This window comes from Acomys russatus, chromosome 21 (assembly GCF_903995435.1).
Source record: "Acomys russatus chromosome 21, mAcoRus1.1, whole genome shotgun sequence".
NCBI lineage: Eukaryota > Metazoa > Chordata > Mammalia > Rodentia > Muridae > Acomys > Acomys russatus.
Window position 1 is genome coordinate 57,524,320 of NC_067157.1, and position 24,607 is coordinate 57,548,926.

Genomic DNA, 24,607 nt, shown 5'->3' on the forward strand with positions numbered 1-24,607 from the left:
GGAGAGAAGGGAGGGGAGAGAGAGAGGAGGGAGGAGGAGAGAGAGAAGGGAGGGGGAGAGAGAAGGGAGGGGAGAGAGGAGGGAGGGGGAGAGGAGGGAGGGGACAGAGAAGGGAGGGGGAGAGGAGGGAGGAGGATGGGGGAGAGAGAAGGAAGGGGGAGAGGAGGGAGGGGGAGAGGAGGGAGGGGAGAGAGAAGGGAGGGGGGAGAGGAGGGGGGGAGAGGAGGGAGGGGAGAGAGAAGGGAAGGGAGAGAGAAGGGAAGGGAGAGAGAAGGGAGGGGAGAGAAGGGAGGGGGAGGGAAGGGAGGGAGAGGGGAGGGAGGGGGAGAGGAGGGGGAGAGAAGGGAGGGGAGAGAGAAGGGGAGAGAGAGAGAGGAGGGAGGGGAGAGAGGAGGGAGGAGGAGAGAGAAGGGAGGGGAGGACCCAGTGCTGCCTTAAATGTCATTTGGAGAGACAGCAGAGGCTCCCTGTGGTATTCAGAAACTGAAATCAAGTAAATCGCTCCAGATGTGGCCGTTTCCTTATAGGAACAGGTGAGCTTAGAGGCTTGCAGAGGGGGTGTGTCTGTGAGCAGTGCTGCTCCTGCAGACAGCCAGGCCAAGAAGCCAGAGGACCTGTGGCTCTCTCAGTCAATGTGGCCTGTGTGGAGAGGAGAACCCCACAGAAGAACAAAGCCATGAAGACAAGGGAGAGAAAACACTGTGTGTGTGTGTGTGTGTCTGCGTGTGTGTGTGTGTCTGCGTGTCTCTGTGTCTGTGTGTGTGTCTCTGTGTCTGTGTGTGTCTGTGTCTGTGTGTCCTAACTGACCCATGGCCACGGAACTGGGTATATGGGGCCCATCTCTTTCCTCAGAAGCCTCCTCTTAGCTGTGTAATTCCATCAGTTCTCTGAGTTTGCCTGAGAATAACTCAGTACTCAGTACAGGACAGGGTTCTTGTACCCAAGTGATAGGAGGTCCAGGATGGCAAGGAGACTTGGACTGGGGGGGTTGGGGGGATATATGCATATGTGTGTATGTGTTTACATATATTTACAAATGTTTATGTAAATGTTTGCATATCATATATTACAGACGTTGCAATGTGGCAAGTGCCTGCCTGATCCAGATGGACAGCAGCCCAAGTTGAGCAGCAGAGAGCAAGAAGGCTGACTGGTACCCAAAGCCTCCCCAGTCTTAACTAGATGGTTAGATGCTTCAGGTGGGCAGAGACCATTGTTGGCATAGGGAAAAGTCAGTTTAAAATAGCTGCACATGAAAGAGGAGTATCTTGCCAGCCAGGTGAGCTGTGCTGCCTGCAGGTGAGCTGTGCTGCCTGCAGGAGGTCCTCAGAGCTCTCTTCTGTGCAATTCCTCCTGCCCCCGAAAAGGTTGGAGGAAAGACAGAGAACTCAGCTCTCACACAAGTTAGATAACTTGCTTGCACTGTGAGCCCAAGGGCTTCCTGAGACGACCCCACTGTCTGTGAGCTGCAGGGGCGTCCCGTGGTCAGTAACCAGGGGTTGGAAGCTGCAAGGATGTCTCCTGAAGAAGCTGGCTCCGTCCCCAGCATCCCGCGGTGCCTCACAACATCTGTACCTCTGGTTCCAGAGGCTCTGAAGCCTCTTCTGACCGCCACAGGCACCAGGCATGACAGGAGGCACACACAGAAAAGCAGGCAAAACACTCAGACACACAGAATAAAGCAAATAGATCTAATAATTTTTATTATTTATTTTTATTTATTTATTTTTTTGAGACAGGGTTTCTCTGTAGCCTTGACTGTGCTGGACTCGCTTTGTAGACCAGGCTGGCCTCAAACTCATAGTGATCCACCTGCCTCTGCCTCCCAAGTGCTGGGATTAAAGGCGTGCGCCACCACACCCGGCTCTAATCATTTTTAATAATTAGGAATTAAACCAACAGGGGTCAAGGAAAGACATTTTGGAATGTTCCAAATCCATCCATGAGTTTTATAAGCTCCCAGGACACTTCTAGGTCACATTGTCCCAGTGTCATACACTCTGCATGTTTACATGGCCCCAGAAAATCCCAAGGCTACTTCCCATAGGAGTGGGGGTAGGGATCTGAATAGGCAAATGTGTCCCAGACACCAGGGCTGCCACAGCCTGGCCGGCCAATTTCACCCATGCTGCAGCTGGGCCCCACCACCTCACCAAAGCTGTTTGTTAACTTGGAGGGGATTTTTTTTTTTCTCTTTTCTTTTCATTGAAAATAGATTTTTGTAAAAAATTTGTCTTTTTTTATTAATTTATTCAGAAAATAGTTTTTGATTATACAACATATTCTAATAATGGTTTCCTAACATGATCTCCACTACGAAATTCCATAGAACGATCAACTGTGGGGTGTGGGTTTCCTTTCAAGCATTGTGACAGCGTTTTAGTAAGGATTGTCATTGCTGTGATGAAACACCAGGGCTCAAAGCACCTTGGGGAGGAGAGGGTTTATTTGGCTCACATATCTGGGTTCACAGTCTATTGAGGGAAGTCAAGGCGGTAAATCAAACTGGACAGGACCCTGGAGGCAGGAGTGATGCAGAGGCCATGGGAGAGTGCTGCTTTGTGTCTTGCTCAGCCTGCTTTCTTACAGAACCCAGGACCAACCAGCCGAAGGGTGACCCCACTCACAATGGGCTGGTCCCTCCTCCATCAGTAACTAAGAAAATGTCCTACAGACTTGCCTACCACCAGATATTATGAAGACATTTTCTCAGTAGACATCGCTCTAGCCTGTGTCACTTTGACACAGAACTAGGCCGCACAGATGGTGAGCGATAATGCAGAAAGGCCCAAGCAGATCGCATGAGGTTGATGATAAAGCATTCAGGCGAGCAGACGCAGGTTGGGGAGGGGCTCCAGGGGACCAGGAGCTGTGGCGCACCCCAGAGCTGCCTGACATCCCTGAGCGGCACCTGCACAAGGGGTGCACCCGAGGGCCGTATTTTGTCAGTTGTTTGCTCGGCCCCTTTCTGGCAGAAGTCTTTACTCTAAGAAGACACAAACAGGCATGCGCGTCTTTCTGCTCTGAGAGCCAGTTGTTAACTGTTTGCCCTCGAAGGATCCACACTGTCCCTCCCCACACACTGTCTTCCTGATCTAAAAATAAATTTCCTGGTACCAGGGCAGGGAGTAACCGGAGCCCAGTTTCGAGGATGGGGTGAAGGAGCCATTGTCTGGCCTTGGACTTCTTCCAGAGAGAAAACAGACCTGTCTCACTCTCTGTGATGGTCCTCGGCTGTACAGATCACAGGCTGTGTAGTAACAAGAGAGTGGTAGATGACTCTGAGCTATGTAGGAAGAGGCTCTAGAAAGGACGGTGTGCTTCTTTAGTGAGCGGCCACTGTGTGAGCAGCCAGGCTATCTTTTGAAGTGGACACCACAGGAAGCCACTCCTCACAGCGGGGCCTGCCTATGACTCACAGCGTCAGTGGAATCCCTCAGGGCCAGTGTGTGAGTTGCCTGAGAGCCAGTTTTATTTCTGGGAATCCAACAAAAATTGTATTATCCAGCATTATTGGTCACCATGTGTACCCTCCAAATTCCAGACCGTGCCTGTTTACAGAAGGAACTCTTTCCAGGGTGTGGAGCTGGCACTGCAGTGGACAGCGGTGTAGAGTCGGAAGAGAGTGTTTTTATGCCAAAGGTGTGTTGCCCAGATCATAAAACCCAAATAAAAAGTTCTGGGGGCAAGTCCAGGAGAGTGGGCACCACCCATGATAGCCTTTGAGGCAGCCCTGTATGGAGTCAAGTTTTTTTTAATTTGTACAATTCTATACATATATAATTATATAACAATACATTAAATAGCACTATAATAGAATCACGTGATACAGCTTAACAGAAGAAAAAGATAATGCTTTTAGGTTACAAAGCTCCTCCCCCCGCCAGGGCAAATTCTTCTTTTAGTTCCTTTCTCAGTGGGTCAGTGTGACCAGTATACTCCTCTTAACAGCCCTGAAGGCCAATGGTGGGAAGAAGAAAGTCCAGCTTTCACAGTGCTCCCTCACACCCAGTGTGACACGCCACACACCCAAGTTCTGTCTCACACACTCCACCATCACAGGAAGTGTTCCCCCTAATCACTGAGCAAGGCTGGCCTCTGGCAGCCATGTTGCCTGGCTCATACATCCCTTGGGGCATCTCAGTCTCCTGTTTTGAATGAGCTGCCCTTCTGAGACTTGTCAGTGTGACCTCACCTCAGAAGCTCAGGCAGTGGCCTCCTCAAACTCCAATCGGTGTGTGTTGCAAGCATTTTGTCAGCGGGAGGGGGGACCACAGCCTGATAAGCAGGCAGCCATTTCCCTCTTTGCAGCTCCCTGGCTCTCAGCAGTTTCTGTCTTCTGTCTGTAGCCTGGAGGGTGGCAGTCCCAGTTCTGGCTGTCACCCACATCCTTACTGTCCTTGGGGACGTTGGTGGATGTGATTGAGCTGGAAAGCCTCTCTGCATGCACACAGGGAAAAGAAGAAATCCTTTCACTCTGAAATTCATCACAGTAAACAGAGAAAGGCATGCTGGGAGGGGAAACCGTGCCTTCAAGCACTAGGACAGTCGCCCTCTGCCCAGCACTAACTATTCAGAAATGACATGACAGAGCCCAGTTTCTGCTGGGGAGGGGGGTTTGGGCACAGGAAAGCCTGAGAGGAGTAAAACACGAATCTGGAGAACTCAGTGGGCCGTCCTGGAGAACATCCAGTTCTGTGACAAGGTCTGCCTGGCTGGACAGCTGACCAGCAGCGCAGACGACCCTCTGGGAGTCCTGGGTGGGTGTGAAGGGAATGCTGGTGTCTAGCAGACCCGGTTTCCTGTGGTAGGTTTAGTTCATGGACCATGGTGTCTGTTAGAGAGATGGCATGCACGTGATGCCGAGGTGGCCAAGCTCTACAAAAAATAGAGCTCAGGTAGAAGTCTCAGTCTCCACTTCAGTGTGCTGTTTGTTTCAACCTGATCCAGTTGCTCAGGACAAGAAAGCATCCTGTACCTGGAGAAAGGGGTATTGTTCTCTGAGTCCCACTGACTGAGCAACAACAATGGCGTCGCATCCTTTTTCTGAAGAACACTGTTACCGGGTTTTTTGTTGTTGTTGTTGGGTTTTTTTTTTGTTTTGTTTTGTTTGTGTTTTTTTGTTCAGTTGGTTTGGTTTGTGGTTGTTGTTTTTAGGATGGAGTAAAAACAGCCCCGGATCACACACACCATGGCACAAGTCAGAAACAATCGCCCCACGATATTATGAAAATATGCACACATTATGTCCTTGCTTCCGCCCTACGGTGCCTGAGAGCCCTGGAGTCTCCCAGGTAGAGCGTGTGTCTTTTGCACACAGGTGGGATAGATGGCTGTGGCTGGAATGAGTGACTCACCAGCTTTATTTAGGATGAGGCAGAGTCAGAGGGGTGGGACAACAAAGATGAGGAGAGGGATTGTGGCATGTGTCCTACAGGGAAGGTCAGTGAGCTTCAAGCAGCAGAATGGGAGGGCGGGGGCAGGGGTGGGGGGGGGGGCAGGGTGTAGAAGCTCCACCTCTTTCCCCTGGACAACCTACTTTAATCATCTGGCAAAGCTTGTGTCTTGCTGGGTCCTCTGAGCTGTCCCAGGAGATTAGCAGAACCCAGTGAAGAGGTGAAGTGGGCCTGAATTACACTGGATTACAGCTAGTTGGTCAGAATGGGTCACAGCTGGCAGCTGGCATGGCCATTTGAACGGGCAGCAATCTTGGAGCCTATACTTTTTTTTTTTTTTAAGATTTATTTATTATGTATGCAGTGTTTTGCCTGAATGTACACCTGCAGGCCAGAAGAGGGCACCAGATCTCACTATAGATGGTTGTGAGCCACCCTGTAGTTGCCGGGAATTGAACTCAGGACTTCTAGAAGAGCAGACAGTGCTCTTAACCTCTGAGCCATCTCTCCAGTCCCAGAGCCTGCACCTTTCACAGACTGCCTCCAGGTAGATAGAGTTAAAACTGAATTAAAAGGCATGAGGCGGGTATGGTGGCGCACGCCTTTAATCCCAGCACTCAGGAGGCAGAGGCAGGTGGATCACTTTGAGTTCGAGGGCAGCCTGGTCTAAAAGTGAGTCCAGGACAGCCAAGGCTACACAGAGAGACCCTGTCTCGAAAAACTAAAAAAAAAAAAAAAAAAAAGGTGTCTGAGGGAGAGTCGGGCCATAGCTATGATTGTTTTCACCAGCCTGGCCATTCCAGGTTTTATTCAAAGGGGCATTCATTCTCCCTCAATGTGAAAACGCTTGTGTGCGTGCCCTGGCATTGGGAACACCCCTCAGAGGATAATGGTTCCAACTTCTCTGCTGGGTCTTTCAGGCACTTGCAAGTACAGACAATCATTTTCATAGAGCTTTGCTATGCCTAGACTGGGGTGACAGGGAGAGGCTGAAAAAATAAATAAATAAATAAACAAAAATGGTCAGGGCATGTTTGACAAATTTTGAGGTGGTGTTGGGATATCAAAGTCAAATTCCACCTGTGTGTCCACGCAAGTAAAGTTTTGTTTAGCCTGAAGAACAGAGTACGCGCCGAGGCGTGACGCCCGTGGAGGGGCCCGGCAGACGTGATGCGGGTGTGAAGTAATGGCAGAGGAGATGCCTGCTGACCCCTTGGATGTGAGGTCCCACAAACAGGAAGTGAGTGGTGGAGCTGGGACGGGGTGGAGAGCCACTGTTTTGTGAGCACTGTCTCATTTTGGGAAACTGGAAAATCCCTAGAGGAGGGTAGTTGGTGGCGACAGCTGCCTAGTGACCACGCCTCCTACCACAGGGCTGCAGATTTCAAACGCTACATTATAATATTTTGTCACAATGTCCCCACCCCCACCCTTTGTCTGACTAGCATGGGTTCTGCCTCACCACCATGCAGGACTCCTAACCCAGGCCATCAGAGGTGACTGTCCAGGTTCCAGGCTGTGCCATCCACGAGCCGGTCACCTCAGGAGGCATGCCTCCTGCGTGAAGTGACCCTTCTTTCCACTCTTTGCCCTGATGGCCTCTGGGATTCCACACAGTGACCTCTCTGCATCCTGCATCCAGGGACCACTCTGTCTCAATGGCGGTGTTCCTGTAGCACTTCGTGTAATGTCTGATGATAACACAAGTGTGTTGCAAAGCATTCTGGGTCCTGTCACCATAACAATTTGAGGAGACTTGACAGATTTGCCTTGATTTAAACACTACCCAGCATGCATATGAACCAAAATCTCTCATGAGACTCAGTGATGTGTAGGGTAGAAGGAAAAGACACCGGAAGAAGTAGTAGCATCTGGCTCCTTTCATAGCATCTCGCCCCTTCCCATGAGCCTCTTTGAATCACCACCCAAGGGTTTGATTGACAGTAGGAGGACATCTGCTCAGTCAGGCACAGGGCATGAGTGGCCACTTAGAAGCGCAGGAGGCTGGACTGACACAGCCTGGGTGGGCTGCTTGTTTACTTTGAAGGTGGTTGCTTCCCTCAGCCGTGTTGGCTAGCAGAGCCTGACATATGTCCTGTCACTCTCAGAGGGTTTTGTTGTTGTTGGTTTTTTTTTTTTGTCCATGGCCTCTGCCCTCATGCCCCAAGATGTGCCAGGCAGCAGCAGATAATATTTTCCCTGTCACTGAGTTTTGGCATCAATCCAGCTTTGTCACTTCAAAGCTGATAAGGGAAGGTTGCAGGGCCAGGCCAACCTCAGCAGCCAGCTCTGAGGAGGCGACTCTGTCTCACACGTTCCCAGATTCCTTGTTACTTCAGAGGCTCAGCAGATGCCAGAGCGTGGCGTGCTTCTGTCAGTCCTGCCTCCTTTCCCTTGGTTTCTTACCTCCAGCCACTGCCTAGGGAGGACTCAGCCAGTTTGATTTCCTCTCTGGTCAGCAGTGATTTCTCAAGCAGGAGGGACTATGGCATTGTGGATGGGGAGCATGTGACAGCCTTCAGGGGTTCCGTACACAGGAGCGCAGACATCCCAGTAACAGCAACTGGAGAGCACAGCTCAGGGACCCCAGGGTATGATCATCATGATCATGGTGAACATACTGATGCCAGGCCTCCCCGGGAGTGGCCCCAAACGCAACAGAGCCCAGATGAGTCCAGTTCTAGCAGACTCCGCCCCCCCCGCCCCCCCTCCACACTCCCAAGCTCCCACCAAATGGGTCAAATGGCCTCCACAGGACTGCCTAAGTAAAGCACACTACTATCCTGGGGTGCGTCTTCCAAAAGTGGCTTGTTTTTAAGAAAGCATGTTTAAGTCAATGTGTTGGTGACACTAGATAACAGAGGCCAGCCTGGAAGAGTAACAGCTGCCAAGAACCGGCTCGTACCTCAGCAGAAAAACTAAGTGGCCGCACCTACCAAGCACCCAGGAGCAGCTGGTCATTTCCCCTGCCGATGACCCTGGTCCAGATGACGGATGATGTCATCTGAAGCTGAGGTGGGGCAGGAAGGGGACACAGCATGAGAAGTGCCCTAATATAGAGCAAGGATGGGGGAGGGGCACAAGGATGAGGTTGAGATGAGACATTAGGAATGCTCATTCTCCAGGTCCCACCCCCACCCCATCAACCATCCACACTCCCCATGCCCAACCCCCCCCCCCCGCAACTCCACAAGCCAAAGGAGCAGCCCCGCAGTGGCCAAGAAGGAAGCAGAGACATCTGCAGACCCCACCCCCACACCCCAGGCCGATCTGGTCCAGTGTTTCGTTGGCTTCAAGTCTTGCCGGGAACTATCTGAGCTGTGTGTCCTCTTGACTGAGGGGTCAGGACGCTGACCTTCGAGCTCTTACCTTCAAGCTCTGTCCATGCATGAAGTATATCCTGCTGTTCTGAACCCTGTTCTACATGATTGGACTGTGGTTTGTGTGCTTGTGAATGTGGCCTTTCATTCAGACTTTGGGGAGCATGGAGAGAGCCCTGGGCCAAAGGCGGAAGAGGCTGGTCTCGAACCTATCTCATCACCTGTCGCAGTGACCTGTGTGCTTGCTTGATCTGGAGTTTTCGCCCTGAGCTTCTTTCCCATGGGGACAAGTCTAGATACCTCCTTAGTTTGAGCCTAATAGATGCACAGGCCGTTAGGTCATGCCTTCACCACTCCAATCCCAGAGGATGCCCCTTCTGCCAGAGAGTGACTCTGAAGTCTTCCTGTGTCCTGAGAGCCACTTGTGAGGCTTTACCTAGAGGCTATCACGGCAGAACCCAGAGGAGAGTCTAGAATGTGAATTTCCCTGTGTTTCCTTTCCGATCCCACTCTAAAAGGCCAAGCAGGACTGACTGCTCAGAGCCCCTGGCTGGCCTCTTGGCTCAAGCTCACTGTTTCATGGCTTCTTGTAAGGAATGTGTGTGTAGGGGATGCTGGGCAGCCCAGAGGCTGAAGGAGTTCTGTTAGCATGGTGAGCATAAGAGGATGTCCCCATGGCTGAGGTCACAGCCCTGCAACTCCTCACAGCTGCTCAGGGTACCTCTGGGGAACATCACCTGAGCACTCAGGCGCTGGGCTGGGGTCCGCCCCCGGGGGACTCGTGGCCTTCATTCCCAGTGAGGGGCTGACTGACTCCTACAGGAAGTGACCAAAGGGGAGAGAGGCCAGAAATGATTCCAGGCAGGCATCAGGGTGACCCAGTCATCCTGGACACAGGAACCTCACATAGTAACCTAAGCTCTAGGTCTCTCACATTCCTTTTCCTCACTGTCAGCCGAGGTACGTTATCTGCTGACCTTCAGGGTCCCCTCAGGCATCCGGACGCTCACCAGTTCCCAGGGAGGTTCGTCGGGTCACTTCACCAAGGCACAGCACTCCTGCCTTGTCAAGCAGAGGAGAGGTGGCTGCCTTGTCCAGGCTAGAGTGTGAGGGCTAGGCAGCATGCAGGCGACTGTTCTGCTCTGAATTTAACACTAATAAGACCCAAATGTCCACTCAGATGGGTCAGAGATACTGTTTGGGTGTCAGGTGGTTGAGCATCTTTCCTTTTGGGCAGGGCAAGGTCCAGGCAGCACAGGGCTACACCGCACTTTAACCTTCTTGTCTGCATGGAGTTCAGCCCCTCTGCCTGACGTAGATCCGCAGGGAAAGAGTGAAAGTGCACTGGAAGAAGGGATTGCTTCCCAGAAGGCTGGTCTGAGGGTTTGGAGAGCTCCCTCTCCTGCAATGCTGGAACTCTGTGAAAACTTGTCTGCTGTTTCCCATGCCTCTCTCCTCCAAATGGCACATCCAAATGTCTTCCCCTGTCCCGAAGAGATGTCAGCCTTCCCTATGGCCTGGCTGGCTCTGTGTGAAATGGAGTTCTGTTGCAGAAGGTCTGAACTTGGTTCACACTAGGCTAGGAAGGTGGCAAGTCAGCCAGGGGTCAGATGTGCACAGTTGACTAAGGATGTCATGCTAGGCAGCCTTACCCAGCGGTGACCACAACCTTTAGGATGGGCCGCTCATAAAGAATGCTAATAATCCTGATAATGCTGGGGATGCGTCTGATGGCCCCAGGAGGTCTGAGCCTCACATTCACATTAGTAGGAGCAGAAATTTGCATCAGATTAGTATATTATTGCTCTCTTGGGATGTGTGTGTGTGTGTGTGTGTGTGTGTGTGTGTGTGTGTGTGTGTACATGTGTATGTGAGGAGGCCAGAGGTCAACCTCTGGTGTCATTCTTCAGGGACCATCTCCTTTGCTTACTGAGCTCTCATGGCCTAGGCTTGGGGTTCCCTTAGTTGCCGGGCTGCTCAGGGAGCCGCAGGGATCTGCCAGTCTCCACCTCGCCAGTGCTGGGATTCCAGGCACGTAGCGCCACACCCAGCTGTTTTACGTGGGTGCATGGGGTCGAACTCAGGTCTTCATGCTTGATAGCAAGCACTTCACAAACTGAGCTGTGTCCCAAGTCCCACATACTGCTACTCCTCATTGATTCTAGGTGCTCTCCATATTTTATTGCTTTTGGGGGGCAGGGGAAATGGTATCTTTTATATACAGTGTAGGTAGACTTTTGGTTTTGTTTTCCTGAAAAGAGATTTTTAATGAGGACACGCCTTACATATACAATAAGAGGGTGTGGACAGGTAAGTCAAAGGTTCCACTTGAGATCTCTCTCAGGCGAAAGTCCTCAGAGTTGGCCACACCCAAGAGCTGTGCATCTTTCATGAGTAAAAGATCCTCATGGTGGCTCCTGACCTTCAGTTTCTGTTTACACAGACACCCCGCGAGGTTACAGAGCCACAGTGATCCCTGGGGCATCTGCAGCTAAGACCAGAGCATGTGCTGACCCTCAGCTTCCCACACTCCTCAGAGTGCACACTGTCACTGCTCGCCCAGCCTGTGTGCATACCACTGTCCACTGTCACTGCTCGCCCAGCCTATGTGCGCACCACTGTCCACTGTCACTGCTGTGTCAGCTCCAGCTGTGTGGAAACATAGGAGCACGAAAGGAGGAAGGAAGCCTGGAGGCTAACCCAGCCTGTAGAACGGTAAAGAACTGGGGCCCCCATGTGCCAACAGTGGGTTCTAATGAAGGGACCACTCAGGACCCTCCTAGATCTGAACTTGTGTTCCACAGCTTTGCAAGCAGAGCCACCCTTCTTGTCACAACTTCCCAGGGAACCCTCTGACTTCTCTGGAGTTCAGTCATGGAGGGTTTTTGTTTTTTCTAGACATGGTTTCTCTGGATAGCTTTATCTGTCCTAGACTCCGTTTGCAGACCAGGCTGGCCTCAAACTCATAGCGATCCACCTGTCTCTGCCTCCGAGTGCTGGGATTAAAGGCGTGTGCCACCACGCCCTGCATTCATGGAGTACCTTAAACAGGGTTACAGCGGTGTGGCCTTCACCAAGACTATTCCACATGTCCCAAAGGTCAGAGGAGCTCTCTGGTCCCTTCCTTGTAGTTCCAGAGGGTCCAGGCACGCATGGACCACAGGGCCTTTCCCTGGGCTTTCACCCAACCCCATGCTGCTCTGTGCTGCCAAGAGTACACTCTTCCTCTGAGGTTACTCTGTGCTGTCCACCATGAGCGGGTGGGATTAAAGCCTGAGCCTGTGACCCTGGATGCAATAGCTGCCGGAACTCCCACAGGACAAAGAGCCAGCCAGCATGCTCATTAAGGTGGAAACACAAAGCCTGGGTTCCATTGCCTGGGACTGTCACAGAATCATCAGTTCTGCCAGAATGGCCACAGATGAACTCACGAGATAGAGACTGCAGTGCTGTGCTGCTGGAGCCCTGGCTTTACCACACACATGTCCAACGCCCTGCATACAAGCTGAGAACACAGAGCCTCCCCAGTACACACATGTACAGGCACAGATCTCTCCAGGAGCAGACCCCCTTCATGATGCATTCTACTGTAGTTCCCCTCAAACTCCGCCCCCCCCCCCATGGACATGGGGTCTGGTTCACACCAGCCTTGATTTTCATGCATAAGCGACACTTCTGCTGCCCTGGAATACAAAGGGAAGTCTGGGGCTGGTGATGGTAGAGATAGGAAATGAGAGCACAGGGAACTGGTGTTTCAAAATTGCATTTAGATGCCATGTGTCACAGTAGCAGGACACAGCTCAGGAAACTGAGAGATGCCACCAAAGTCTACAGACCATGAAGTTATTAGAAACCCAACTATAGATAAATTAGGGAGGGAAATAACCAATAAAACATGCAGATGTAAATTTGGCCTACCATTTGTAAATGGCACTTACAAATAATAAATCTTCTTCACATCTGGAAAAAAAAACCCAAAAAACCCAACTGTGGCCAGTCAGGTTTCAATGCCACCGTGCCCCAGGGCTGGAAGTGCACGTGTCCCACCTGCCTTCTGCTTCCTGAGTGGGGCCTGAAGGCTACAGACCGCCCCCCTCAGGTTTCCTACCCTCTTCAATATGGAGTGCTCACTCCTTTACCTCACAGCAATGATCCCTCCTCCTATCTTCCTTCCCTCTCTTTCTCACCTCCCCTCTCTCTACACACTCACCACACATGCACAATCACACAGCTCATTCACGTACACCCAGACACACATGTACGCACACACATACACACAAAGGTCGGAAAGCCTCTTCTTTGTTAGTTAATCAACTAAATTATTCTATGACCTGTACATGAGCAATGGTTCCTACAACCTAGACTCACACAGAGTAGCCACCCCTCCCAGATCCTGCTCTCGGAGCCTCTAGGCCAGGAGCTGGCTGTACACGTGGTCACTCTGCACCCCAGCTAAGGAGAGGCCAAATTAATTTGACTAGGCTTGCCTAGCACCCAAGCAGGGCCGACCTGGGAAGCAGGCCTGGTAAAGCGTCATCCTCTCCTGCTTCCGCAGCTCCAGTAGGGAAAGTCTCAGCTTTGTGCGGAGCTTTCCATGCCCGCCCATTTGAAGTTCCCTTCCGGGGGACCAGGTAGGGCTCAGGAGAGCTGGAGAGGAGAAAACAGGCCTGAAGGAAGCTTCCATGCAGAGCAGTCAAACCTGGCTCCCACCAGAGAGGCCCTCTACACAGGAGTCGCGCTGGACCAGCAAGAGGTGAAGCGGGTATTTCTTTCCAGGCCACAGAGAGAATCCCCAAGGCTCCTGGAACCCTAGGTTGAAACACAGTTGCTGAGCACTGGGGTCTGGCACCCTTTCAGATTGAATCTGTAACCTTGCAGCCCCGCCCCCCTCTGCCAATCACTGGCCGCTCTTGGCGTTTGCACTGCATTTCCCTGCGGGGCTTATTTTTAAACACTATTCTCGGGAGCATCCCACAGTGCACAGCGTGGGCCTGAGGCAGCTGCAAGCGTCCCTCTCACACCAATTAAAGCTGAATTTGATGCTCCTTAGCATATGAATCAAGGCACCAGGCAGTATATTTATTGCTTGCTTGAGCCCTTCCCAGCTCTGCTTCCACCAGCCTCCTCCCTGAGCCCAGGGCTGGCCCATTGCACCTGCAGCTTCTTCCGTGTGCCATGTGCAGTGCCTCTCTGTCAGGAATGCCTAGGTTGCAGAGACTACAAGCTTCTCCTGGGCCTAATAAGGCTTTGTGTATGCTCCTAGGACACCTGGGATCTATACTGGGTATAAAAAAGATATTTTTGATGAAATATCAAAAAGAATAGGAAATGCAGGGCTCCAGCTGACCGGCTGGCTGGCGCCCTCGAATTTGAATTCTAAACTAAGAGAAAGGAAAAAAAAAAAAACGTTGGAGGGATTTTGAGATTTATGCGGGTCAGGAGACATGAGGAATTCTAATGCGTGCACAGGCTAGAGTTTCCCATTTCCTGCTTTGGAAAAAAAAAAAGAATCCCCCCAGGCTGACACTACCTAGTGTGATTTGGAGACCAAGGACCTTCTTTTCTGTCAGTGTTGTCTGTGAATTATGGATGCTGCAAGCCTCTGTGGAGAAGTGGCTGGGTGTGTTCTAACTGCAGTGACCGTGTTCCGGGAATGTATGGCATCACAGGCTGGCGGCGAGCCCGGCCTTCGACATTGATCAGTCCACAGGAATTAGCCAGCGGAGACAGGTAGAGGGTGCTACAGCGGTAAAACCCCTGGCACAGGCTTTGCCTTCCTGTAAGAGACTCAGAGGCTGAAGAAGGACTGGAAGCTGTGGTGCCTGAGGTCTGCAGGGCTGCAGCAGTCTCTATTGGACATACCTTGTGAGTTTGCATGGTGTGTGTGTGTGTGTGTGTGTGTGCATGTATGTATGTGTGTGCAATGTGTATGTACACGTGGTGGCCCATGTGCACATGAGTGTGCGCATTTGTGTGCACATGTGTGTGTGCATGTGTATATGTGTATGTTAGTGCGTACATGTGTGTTGTGGAGCCTACACATGAATGTGCAGGTGCATGTTCTCACAGAGACCAGAGTACATGGGGTACCGCCCTCTGTCGCTCTCCATCATATTCCCTGAGGTAAATCTCTCACTGAACTGGAAGCTTACCATTATGGCGAGGCTGGCTGGCCAGCAAGCTCTAAGGACCTAACCGGCTCTGGCTCCCAGCTCTGGGGTTACAGGCACAGACAGCCATCCCATCATCTTTTTTGTGTGGGTGTTGCACAGCAAGCATCTTACCTATGAAGGCAACTCCTCAAGCTTCCTTGACATTCTTGCACTTTCCGTGAGCCAGGAGGACTCTTTAGAGACCCTAACCAGAAAGTAAACTGGTTGGTCCATGGGCTTTGGTTTTCTGCTCATGGCTGATCTGACCCAGCCCTGAGCCTTCTGTTCCCAGAGTCTCTAGAGGTTCTTATTGATACTGGGTGAAAACACGGGGTCCTCAAAGTACTAAACACTTTCCCTGAGTTAGCAGCCAAAAAGGATGCTTTGCGGACCTCCAGGCCTCCTCCGCAGGAAGGTAAGCCTGGAAATGAAGCAGGGGACCCAGGTGCCCTTCAGCAGCCGGAGGAAGCCAAGGATGCACCAGCTGACCCCCCTCCCCCACACTGCTCTGACTGCTACACAACCCTGCTGCACTTGAACAGCGGGGCCAGCCGTAATGAGTGCCCAGCAAGCTCCAGCAGATGAGATTGGACACCGTGTGTGCTAGGGCAGGGCCACAGTCAGAGCCCTTCAGACGTGCAGAGGCACCCTTCCACTGTGAGAGGCTTGGAGAGGGGTGCGCCTGTCCAACACTTGTTCCAGGGATAGGTTGTCCCCAGTCAGAATTGTGTGGGGACCCAAACTGAATGTTTTAGACAAAAACTGATGACACAGCATTTTCAAATGACAGCTGAGCCAGTTCTAAAAAGCTCCGGACTCCCCGTAAGAGGAGAGAAGTGGGTCAGTGTTTTAGTGCGGGAGGGGGCGGGGCTATAACTGATCTCTCGGCGCTATTCAATACCTGGGTGATGTGTGCACTGATCGTTTTTTTTTTTTTTTTAAGACCTCAGGGAGTCTAAATCCTGCTCTGACTACTCAGGGGGGATAAGAGAATGTTGGGGGCAGGGTGCTGGGGGCAGGGTGCTGGGGGCAGGGTGCTGGCTCCCGGCTTTGGCGAGGAAGTTAGACCCACCGGGAGGTAGGTGGGCAGTCTCCTGGGGCCTGAAGGACAGCCTCCTTCTTGGGGAAAAGAAAGAGAACCAAGACCCACTGGCCTTAAAAACTGCTTAGTTTTGCATTTCACAACCACAGGAGTTCATCCTGTTGGCTTTGTGTTTGAATTTCGCCCCCAAAATTCACCAGTCAACGGCTTGTCCTTCAAGCTGATGACGCAGAGGGCAGGGCCAAGTCATGATCACCACAGAGCCCTTATGATGGGACTGGTGCCCTGAAAGGGAAGGACAGGAGGACAGGCAGAGCCCCCTCACCCCCCTACACACACACACACCAGGCAGGCCAAGGCCGTGGCCTTGAACTTCCAGCCCCCAGGCCTGAAGCAAGCAAATCTGTTAGCTGCTGGGTCTCTGGCTTTGCTACAGCAGCTCCAGTGGGCTGAGCCCACTTGACAACAGTGTGTCAGTTAGGAGACCTGCACCAGCTGAGATCGCTGGGAGCCTGGAGCAAGAGAGGGGATGGGGAGGGAGAAGCTGTGGGAAGAAGGGTGCAGCCCAGGAGAGGAAAGCCGAGGTAGCCACCCAGCTGCAGGAGTCAGAACTGGGGACATTTGAAGACGTGAGGCAAAAGCAAGCCATTTCCGTTCTTCCCAGTGCTGAGAGGCAATATCTGAATCCAGTGTTGTCTTCACGACTTCTGTCAGAGGTAGGTGCCCACTTACCGCAGCTCCTTGTGGGGGCTTTTCAGGAAGGAGGAAGCCCGCTTTAGAGTCACGTAGGGGCCACAGAGACCTACGAGTGTGGAACCCAGAAATCCACACAAGCAGACAGCGTGTTGGGACCAGGAAGCTTCTGCAGGAACATGACCCACCTCCCCGCAACCTACCCAATAAAACAAAAACCAGCCGGGAGCTTGGGAAGAACTATTGGTTTGCCACAAGCAATAAAATAAAATAAAATACCAGGGTGTGCGTGCACAGATCCAGGCAAAGTGCAGACCTTGTGGAGAGACATCAGGCACCTGTGCCAGGTAGAACCACTTCAACTGCTGAGCCACATGTGTAGGTCCAAACTCTTGTGGGGCCCATGTTCAGTTGAGGTGTGTTGCAGCCGAGCCACCGTGGGGCAATGCTGTCTTACTCCTCCTCAAGCGGCTTGCCAGTGTTGCTGGTTGATGCTCCTGGGCTTCTTTCTAAAGGCTTCCACAGCCCAGCGCTGCCATGTTGAGTGATTACAAACACCGAAAAGGATACCAGCTCCCATTCAGCCCTCCAGGCTGTCCCAAAGAGTGCTCACTAGAGCTGCTGAGCAGCCGGGTGGGTGTGGGGCCATACTGAACTCGTCACCTTCACACCCACTCTTCAGTGGGATGGTGGATAGCAGACAAATATTCCTCTTCTTTTCTTTGTTCTTTTTCTTTTCTTCTTCTTCTTCTTCTTCTTCTTTGTTGCTGTATGTTTTGTTTTGGTTTTTTTTTTTTGAGGCAGGGTTTCTCTGTGTAGCCTTGGCTGTCCTGGACTCGGGTTGTAGACCAGGCTGTCCTCGAACTCACAGCGATCTACCTGCCTCTGCCTCCCGAGTGCTGGGATTAAAGGTGTGCACCACCACTCCTGGCCCAGACAAATATTCTTTATGACTTTGTACCCTCCATGTTGTCTCCAGATCAGGGGTCATGTGTTCAATTCAGTAACAACAAACTTAGGAGCAACCTCTGTCCAGCCCCTCAAAAGTTGCTTACGGGGGCTAGAGAGACAGGCAGTGAACGAGGGCACTATACAAACGCCAAGACCTGATTTCAAATCCTCGGCACCCACGTACAGAGCCAAGTGTGGCCATGAACTGCCTGCAACCCCTGTACTGGAAGTGGGGAGGTAGAGGCAGGAGGAGCAGTGGGGCTTGGTGACCACCTGCCTAACCCCAGCATCAGTGAAAAACCCTGTCTCAGTAAGTTAAGTAGGCCTTTCCTCTTATAGCCTCTACAGGTGCAAGGATGTGCACACCTACATGCATAGACATGCACAGGCAAACACACTCTCAGACACACTCACAGACACACATAAACACACACACAATAGATAAATAGTTTTTTTTTTTTTTTAAAACAAAGTGCTTAATAACTTCATTTTATTAAATTAACTTTAAAAGTTTACATGTAATGAACAGGCAGCTTTAGGTCCCACAAAAAGGCGCACTTGTGGCCAGGAATGGTTCCACACTCCAGGGACTTTTGCCTGGGGAGCCCCAGAAGGTCATGTGCCTGCAAGCCTGCTAGCCCCACTCCAAGGTCCACAACCAGGAAGGATTTCCACCTTCTTTCCCTGGAATCCAGGACTGGAGGTAGCTCTGCCCGCACGCCCTCCTTCTGGCTGTGTTTGCAGTCACTGCCTCACTGGAGGACAAGAGAGCTTTGTTTCCTGTTTGCTTGGGAGGTCAAGGTCCATTGCAGCTTGCATGTGGCTTCTCTTTGTGGGACAACTTTGCTGTGAATGTTTTCCCTCTGGGCAGATGCCAGTTCCCCATCCCCATTGTGAGTGGGAGATGCCTGTCTGGCATTATGGGAACCGAGAGAGGCCCGGTAGCTCCCATGAACCCGCATAGCCCTCCAGTGAGAGTCTGCTGACCCTCAGCACAGAGTCCAGGCCCTGAGGAGCAAGGTTCTGCAGCAGAGCTGCAGCCAGCTCTGACTCAGGCACTGATGAGGGAGTCTCTCCAAGCACCTGTCCAAGTTTGTGCCTTGGAATAAGGGAGAAATGTATAAAATGCATTTGTTATAGACTGAGCCTGAAGTGCTCCCCACAAGTTAACATGTTTGAATGATCAGTCCCCAAGTGGCGGCACTGTTTTGATTGATACACGTGAGGATTGAGGGACAAGTCTTTGAGAATTTTAACCTATCCCCACTTCAGATCTGTGGTGAGGGAACCATAAGACACACTGAGGCAGGCAGGAAGTAGCAGAGTGGGTCATCACGGATGTAGGTGTTTCCTTCCCCATATAGGACGAAAGCTAGGAAAAAGTGTTTCCTGTCTCAAACTAATCAAAACCCTCCCAGGCCTGGTGAGGTGATGGTTCAGCAGGTAAAAGTGCGTGCTGCGTGACCTGGGTTTGGTACCCGGAGTATAGGAAGAGAATTGAGGTCACAAAGTTGCCCTCTGACCTCCACATGTGCAGCATGGCACTGTGCATATATGAAGGTGTGAAGACAAGGATGTGGTGTGATGTGTGTGTGTGGGTGTGCCGGACACACTCGAGTGTGTTTATACTCAAATAGTTCAGGAAGCAGGAAGTGTGGTTGAGCAGTCTAGGTATGCATAGTTCAGTGTGTGTGTGTGTGTGTGTGTGTAGGTGCAAAGAGGGTGCATCCGTGTATGGAATGCATGTGAATGTGTGTCAGCATTCACGTGGGCGTTAGAGGAGCGGCCATCTTCTCCTTTTCCCCCCCAGTGCTGGTGAAGAACGACCATGGCATCTTTTCTAGCTCTTCTCCTCCTGACCTCTGGCCCTGGGCTTCAGCGTGCTGCTGTTCTCACTGGCTCGAGGAGTGGATTTCATGATTAGGTGTGAAGCAGATGTCCTTCCTAGGAGTGAGGGAAATGCCATTAAGCTGCAGAATCAGCGTGGATAGCTGCTGGGGGGGGGGGTGTCACACTGATCCCAGCATGGTACTGGCAGGAAAGCTGTGTCTGATGTCTTGGGATCGCATGCTGGAGGAATCTTCCAGAAGCAGGAGATGAAGCTCGTCGCCAGGATCCTGACCCATCCTGAAGTGAGGTCACGTGCTCCCACGAGAGCAGCACTGTGAGGTGAAGAGAGAACCAGGACAGAGCAGCAGATGGTGCCCCAGGGAATTACTATTTACTGCTGGAAGAATCTGGAAGACTTCAGAAAATCGGGTCAGCAAACTGAAAACGGGCTCCGAATAAAAATGTTTGTCATGTGTAGCAAAAGTCCCCAAGGCTAGCCCTCCCCTGTATCCCTGCACTTGACATTTTAAAAAGCTTGTGCATAAGCCGGGCGTGGTGGCCTATAATCCTAGCACTCAGGAGGCAGAGGCAGGTGCATCGCTGCGAGTTCGAGGCCAGTCTGGTCTACAAAGCAAGTCTAGGACAGCCAAGGCTACACAGAGAAACAAACAAACAAACAAAAAGCTTGTGTGTGTGTGTGTGTGTGTGTGTGTGTGTGTGTGTGTGTGTATAATGTGCATGAGGTGCATGAGGAGGTCAGAGGTCAACCTCTGCTGGGGATTGAAGGAGAGATAAACCTGTTTTTGTTATGATCCCAACTGTGGGATTGGAACGATCTTGTGAGAGAACAGGTGAGGTTAATCCACTAGAAGACAAACCATCTCCTTCGAGAACTTGATTGTTGCCAGCTGAAAAGATCTGTGAACAGACTCTGGGAGGAGATATGTAAATGAGCCCAAAACTGGAGGTGAGGCCTTTGGAAACTTGGGATAGTTTTGGCTGTTCATCGCCCTACTTCGAGACACTCCTAGAGAGAACCACTCGAGGGAAGGCTTCGGGGCTCCAGGATCCTGCTGAGGTTCTGGGTTCTGGGTACTCCAGGTTCCAGCAGACGAAATCCTGCTGATCACACCAGGAGAATCGTTCCTCAGAACTGATATCCTTACGGTTTTGTTTTTCTTTAATCCCCTTTTCCTATTGTTTCGGTTAGTCGGGTTATAAGTGACGTATGCTTGGTTAGTGAGTTTGTAATAAAATATATTGGTTAAGAAAACTGAACCTACAGGGGATCTTTGGGTTCTGCCCACTTTGTTTTGGTTTGGTTTTTTGGGTTGTTTGTTTGAGACAGGGTCTCTGTGTGTAGCCCTGGCTGTCCTGAAACTCGCTTATTAGACCAGGCTGGCCTCCAATTCAACAGAGATCCACCTGCTTCTGCCTCCCAAGTGATGGGATTAAAGTTGTGCACCTCCACTGCCCACCTTCCACTTTTTTTTTTTTTAGGCAAGGCTTCTCATTGACCTGAGTTAAGTCTAGACTGGCCAGCAGCAAGGCCAGCGATACCGCCTAGCACTGAGATTACATGTGAGCACCACTATGCCAGGCGCCTGTGTCTCGCATGCTGCTTCCTATGACAAACCATTCATGCGCGCGCGAGCGCACACACACACACATGCACCAGGGGTTCTTTGATCAGAACTGTGAGTTTCCAAATGAAGAAATGGTCCAGGATCTTCAACATAGCCCATCATATGACTTGTTGTGTCTGATGCTGCCACCCAACCCTTCCCTCTGCCCTCCCTTCCAAGAAAGCACTGAGCATCTGTCTCTCCCCTCCAAGGCAACCGTGCGAGGCAGAAATCTTCACCTCCAAGTGAGGGGGTGTCTGTGGGCCCACAGTCCTCTGAGCTGTTGGCCATAAACATGCACACTCATTTACAGTGGATAGAAGAGCTATGTTGGCCTCTTCCCCTTGACAACGGCAGTGAGTGGCATTCCCTGGAGACTCAAAGCCCTCAGGCGGCCTGCTATCAGAAGCCTTGGCTGCTGCATACCTGGCATTCAGCTCACAGAAGCCCCTTCCTTCTATAGGGTGTAAGGGATGATGATCCTCGGCCAGGGCATCCCACTGCCCCTCCTGAGTAAGCCTGTGCAGCTTACCTGTAGAGAGAGGCATCCTGGGATCTTTGGGTACCTTGAGGCTTTACTCACAATGGTGGCTTGGCTCAGTGACACATGCACATGTCACAGGTGGGACTCACATTGTCCAACCACCAAACATTGTACAATCAGGGGCCAGGCACAGAGAAAGATGCTTTGGGTGGCAGTATGAGGTGATTTAGAATAATAATGCACAGAAGAACAATAGTTCTTAAAGGGGGGAGGAAGTGAGGAATGAGGCAGGTCTGGCCATACTGTCTCCTCGACACCCATTATCCAGTGGGAGCCGGGAGCCATCTGCCATGCAGCCTCTTGGAGCCACGGATTCATGAGCATTTCAGTGGCTCTCACCTTCCTGCTCTTCCCAGCTTCCTGGCTGATCATCTCCCAGCTGCCACTGTGTTTCCTCTCCACAAAGTAATCCAGACATTTGACTAAGTGCTGTGGCTCAGATCTGAAGCTTCCCCCACAGGCTCATGTCTGAGCACTTGGTCCCAGGTGCTGGTTGTGGAACTCTCGGAGACGGAGCCTTGCTGGAGGAAGCGGGCCAGCGGGCTGAAGCCCAGCTTCCTGTTCATTCTCTGCAGCCTCACGACAGTTTAGTGTGACCAGCTGCCTCTGCTGCGGGCTTGTGTCTCCTTCAACTGTGAGCCAAAGGTAAACCTTTCTTTCCTAAGTCGCTTTTGTCAGCTGTTTTGTCACAGCAGGGAGAAAAAAACTAACACATCACGTTTCCTTGAAAACCTCCCTCCCGCTGGGCATGCTGGCACAAGCGCCTTTAATCCCAGCACTCAGGAGGCAGAGGCAGGCAGATTGCTGTGAGTTCGAGGCCAGCCTGGTCTACAAAGCAATCCTGGGACTGTCGACATTACACAGAGAAACCCTGTCTCAAAAAAAAAAAAACAAAAAATAAATAAATAAATAAAAAGAAAGAAAGGAAAAGAAAAGAAAAAAAGAAAGAAAACCTCCCTCCCCCTCCGTCTAAACCCTGACTCTGAGCCTTCTCTTAAGCAGAGTCCCCGGGTGCTCACTTTGGCAGCACACACACTAAAGTTGGAACAACACAGAGTAGATCAGCATGGCCCTCCTGCAAGGATGACTCACAAATTCTTTAAGAGTTCCATAAAAACAAACAAATAAACAAAGAAGCAAAACCAGAATCCAGGGTTAGAAGCCAGAGCCAAAGTGAGGATTGCCCGCATCTATCTTCGCTCATGCCCCATGAAAACCTCACTTCCCTCCAGCTGTGGGAAGCTCCTGAGAGCCTCAGAAATAGAAAAGGGGCCATTTTCTCAGGGGATGTGACATCTCCACCTGGGGGACCCGCTCAGCCTGTGGCTACTCTCCTACTGACAGAAGTGGGAGGTCTCTGTTCTTGTCAGCCCAAGCTCAGAGAGTTGCCACTCGCTAGCAAGGCCAGACAGCAAGATAAAAACTCCCATGGCACAGGCCAGTTCTCCAGGGAGCGACAAGCTGTCACTCGCTAGACACCACAAACAGCGGCTGGAAGCAGGGCAGTCTTGTGTGGCTCAGTGCTCTGTGCCCAGAAACTGTGTCCTGGGTGCCCTGGCCAGGGGCACTCGCACCCCACATAAACCCACAGTCCCTTAGGTTTTGGGGTCTGTTTCTTTGTTTGTTTGTTTGTTTATTTATTTATTTATTATGTATACAGTGCTCTGGCTGCACATATGCCTGCAGGCCAGAAGAGGGCACCAGATCACATAACAGATGGTTATGAGCTACCATGTGGTTGCCGGGAATTGAACTCAGGACCTCTGGAAGAGCTGTCAGTGCCCCTAACCTCTGAGCCATCTCTCTCCAGCCCTGGGGTCTGTTTCTTAAGCCTTGTTCCAGTGGATTCCCATGCATCAGTCTCTGGCAGGACTGTCTTTCCATGGCCTGGAGATGCCAGCTGCTTGCTGTTCTGGTGTGGCCACCACCTGCTGCTGTCATCACATGGGGACAATTTTTCAGACTTCCCTTTCATTGATCACTTACCACTCATTAGATTTCTGGGCCAATTGTGAACAAGCAACGTTAAACAGGAAGCCACTTCCTGTACTTTTGGAGGAGGAAGTGTTGTCGCATGTTTGAAGAAGCTATTCTGACATCTGCGCACTGAGGTGGAGAAGGTTTGCGTCAGCCTCCCAGTGGTTGCTTCCGTCTCCCTTCCACACTGAGAACTGTGGGAGGATAGTGTGGGTGCTGCCCGTGGAAGGAACGAAGTGTAAATTTGCAGGATCCCCACCTGCAGGAGCCAGGGAACAGATTTAAAGACTCAAAATAGACTGCGGTTGCAGCGTTGTGGCGCGCTGGCTGGAGCTGCTGTGTGCACTCGGCCTGGCTCTTAGGCTTAAAGAAAGCACCAGATCCAATGGGGAGAGTCTCTGATTGAAGTTTTCCTCCAGCACCCACTGGCCAAAGTCAGACTTAAACAGCACACAGAATGCTGGGTCTGCAGCCACCCTGTACGGCTTTACCCAGATGCTTCGTATAAGAAGAATGCTGGGTCACTCCAGAGTCAGAGCTTAGCTATAAGGAGAGACGCCCCTATGCGCCCTAACGGATTTTTGTTTGTTTGATTGATTGATTTTTCGAGACAGGGTCTCTCTGTGTAGCCTTGCTTGTCTTGGACTTCCTTTGTAGACCAGGCTGGCCTCGAACTCACAGCGATCCGCCTGCCTCTGCCTCCCCAGTGCAGGGATTAAAGGCATGCGCACGCCTGGCTACACCCTAATGTTTTGCTTCATCTATAGCTCTGATTTTGTTTTCTTTTTTTTTTTTAATATATTTTATTAATTCATTCATATTACATCTCAATTGTTAGCTCATTCCTTGTATCCTCCCATTCCTTCCTCCCTCCCATTTTCCCCTTACTCCCCTCCCCTATGACTGTGACTGTATATGCTCATAGGGTATCAAGTCTCTTCTTGATAGCCTGCTATCCTTCCTCTGAGTGCCACCAGGCCTCCCCATCCAGGGGATGCAGTCAAATATGGGGCACCAGAGTTCGTGTGAAAGTCAGTCCCCACTCTCCACTCAACTGTAGAGAATGTCCTGTCCATT

The 24,607-nt window shown here is 51.4% G+C and overlaps 1 non-coding gene across 1 annotated transcript; it reads left to right on the top strand.

Annotated features, from left to right (window-relative positions):
- Positions 1 to 22,564: 22,564 nt before the first annotated feature.
- Positions 22,565 to 22,671, top strand: LOC127205449 (U6 spliceosomal RNA). Its single transcript, XR_007832657.1, has one exon. It is a non-coding gene; the product is annotated as a U6 spliceosomal RNA (small nuclear RNA).
- The last annotated feature ends 1,936 nt before the right edge of the window (positions 22,672 to 24,607 follow it).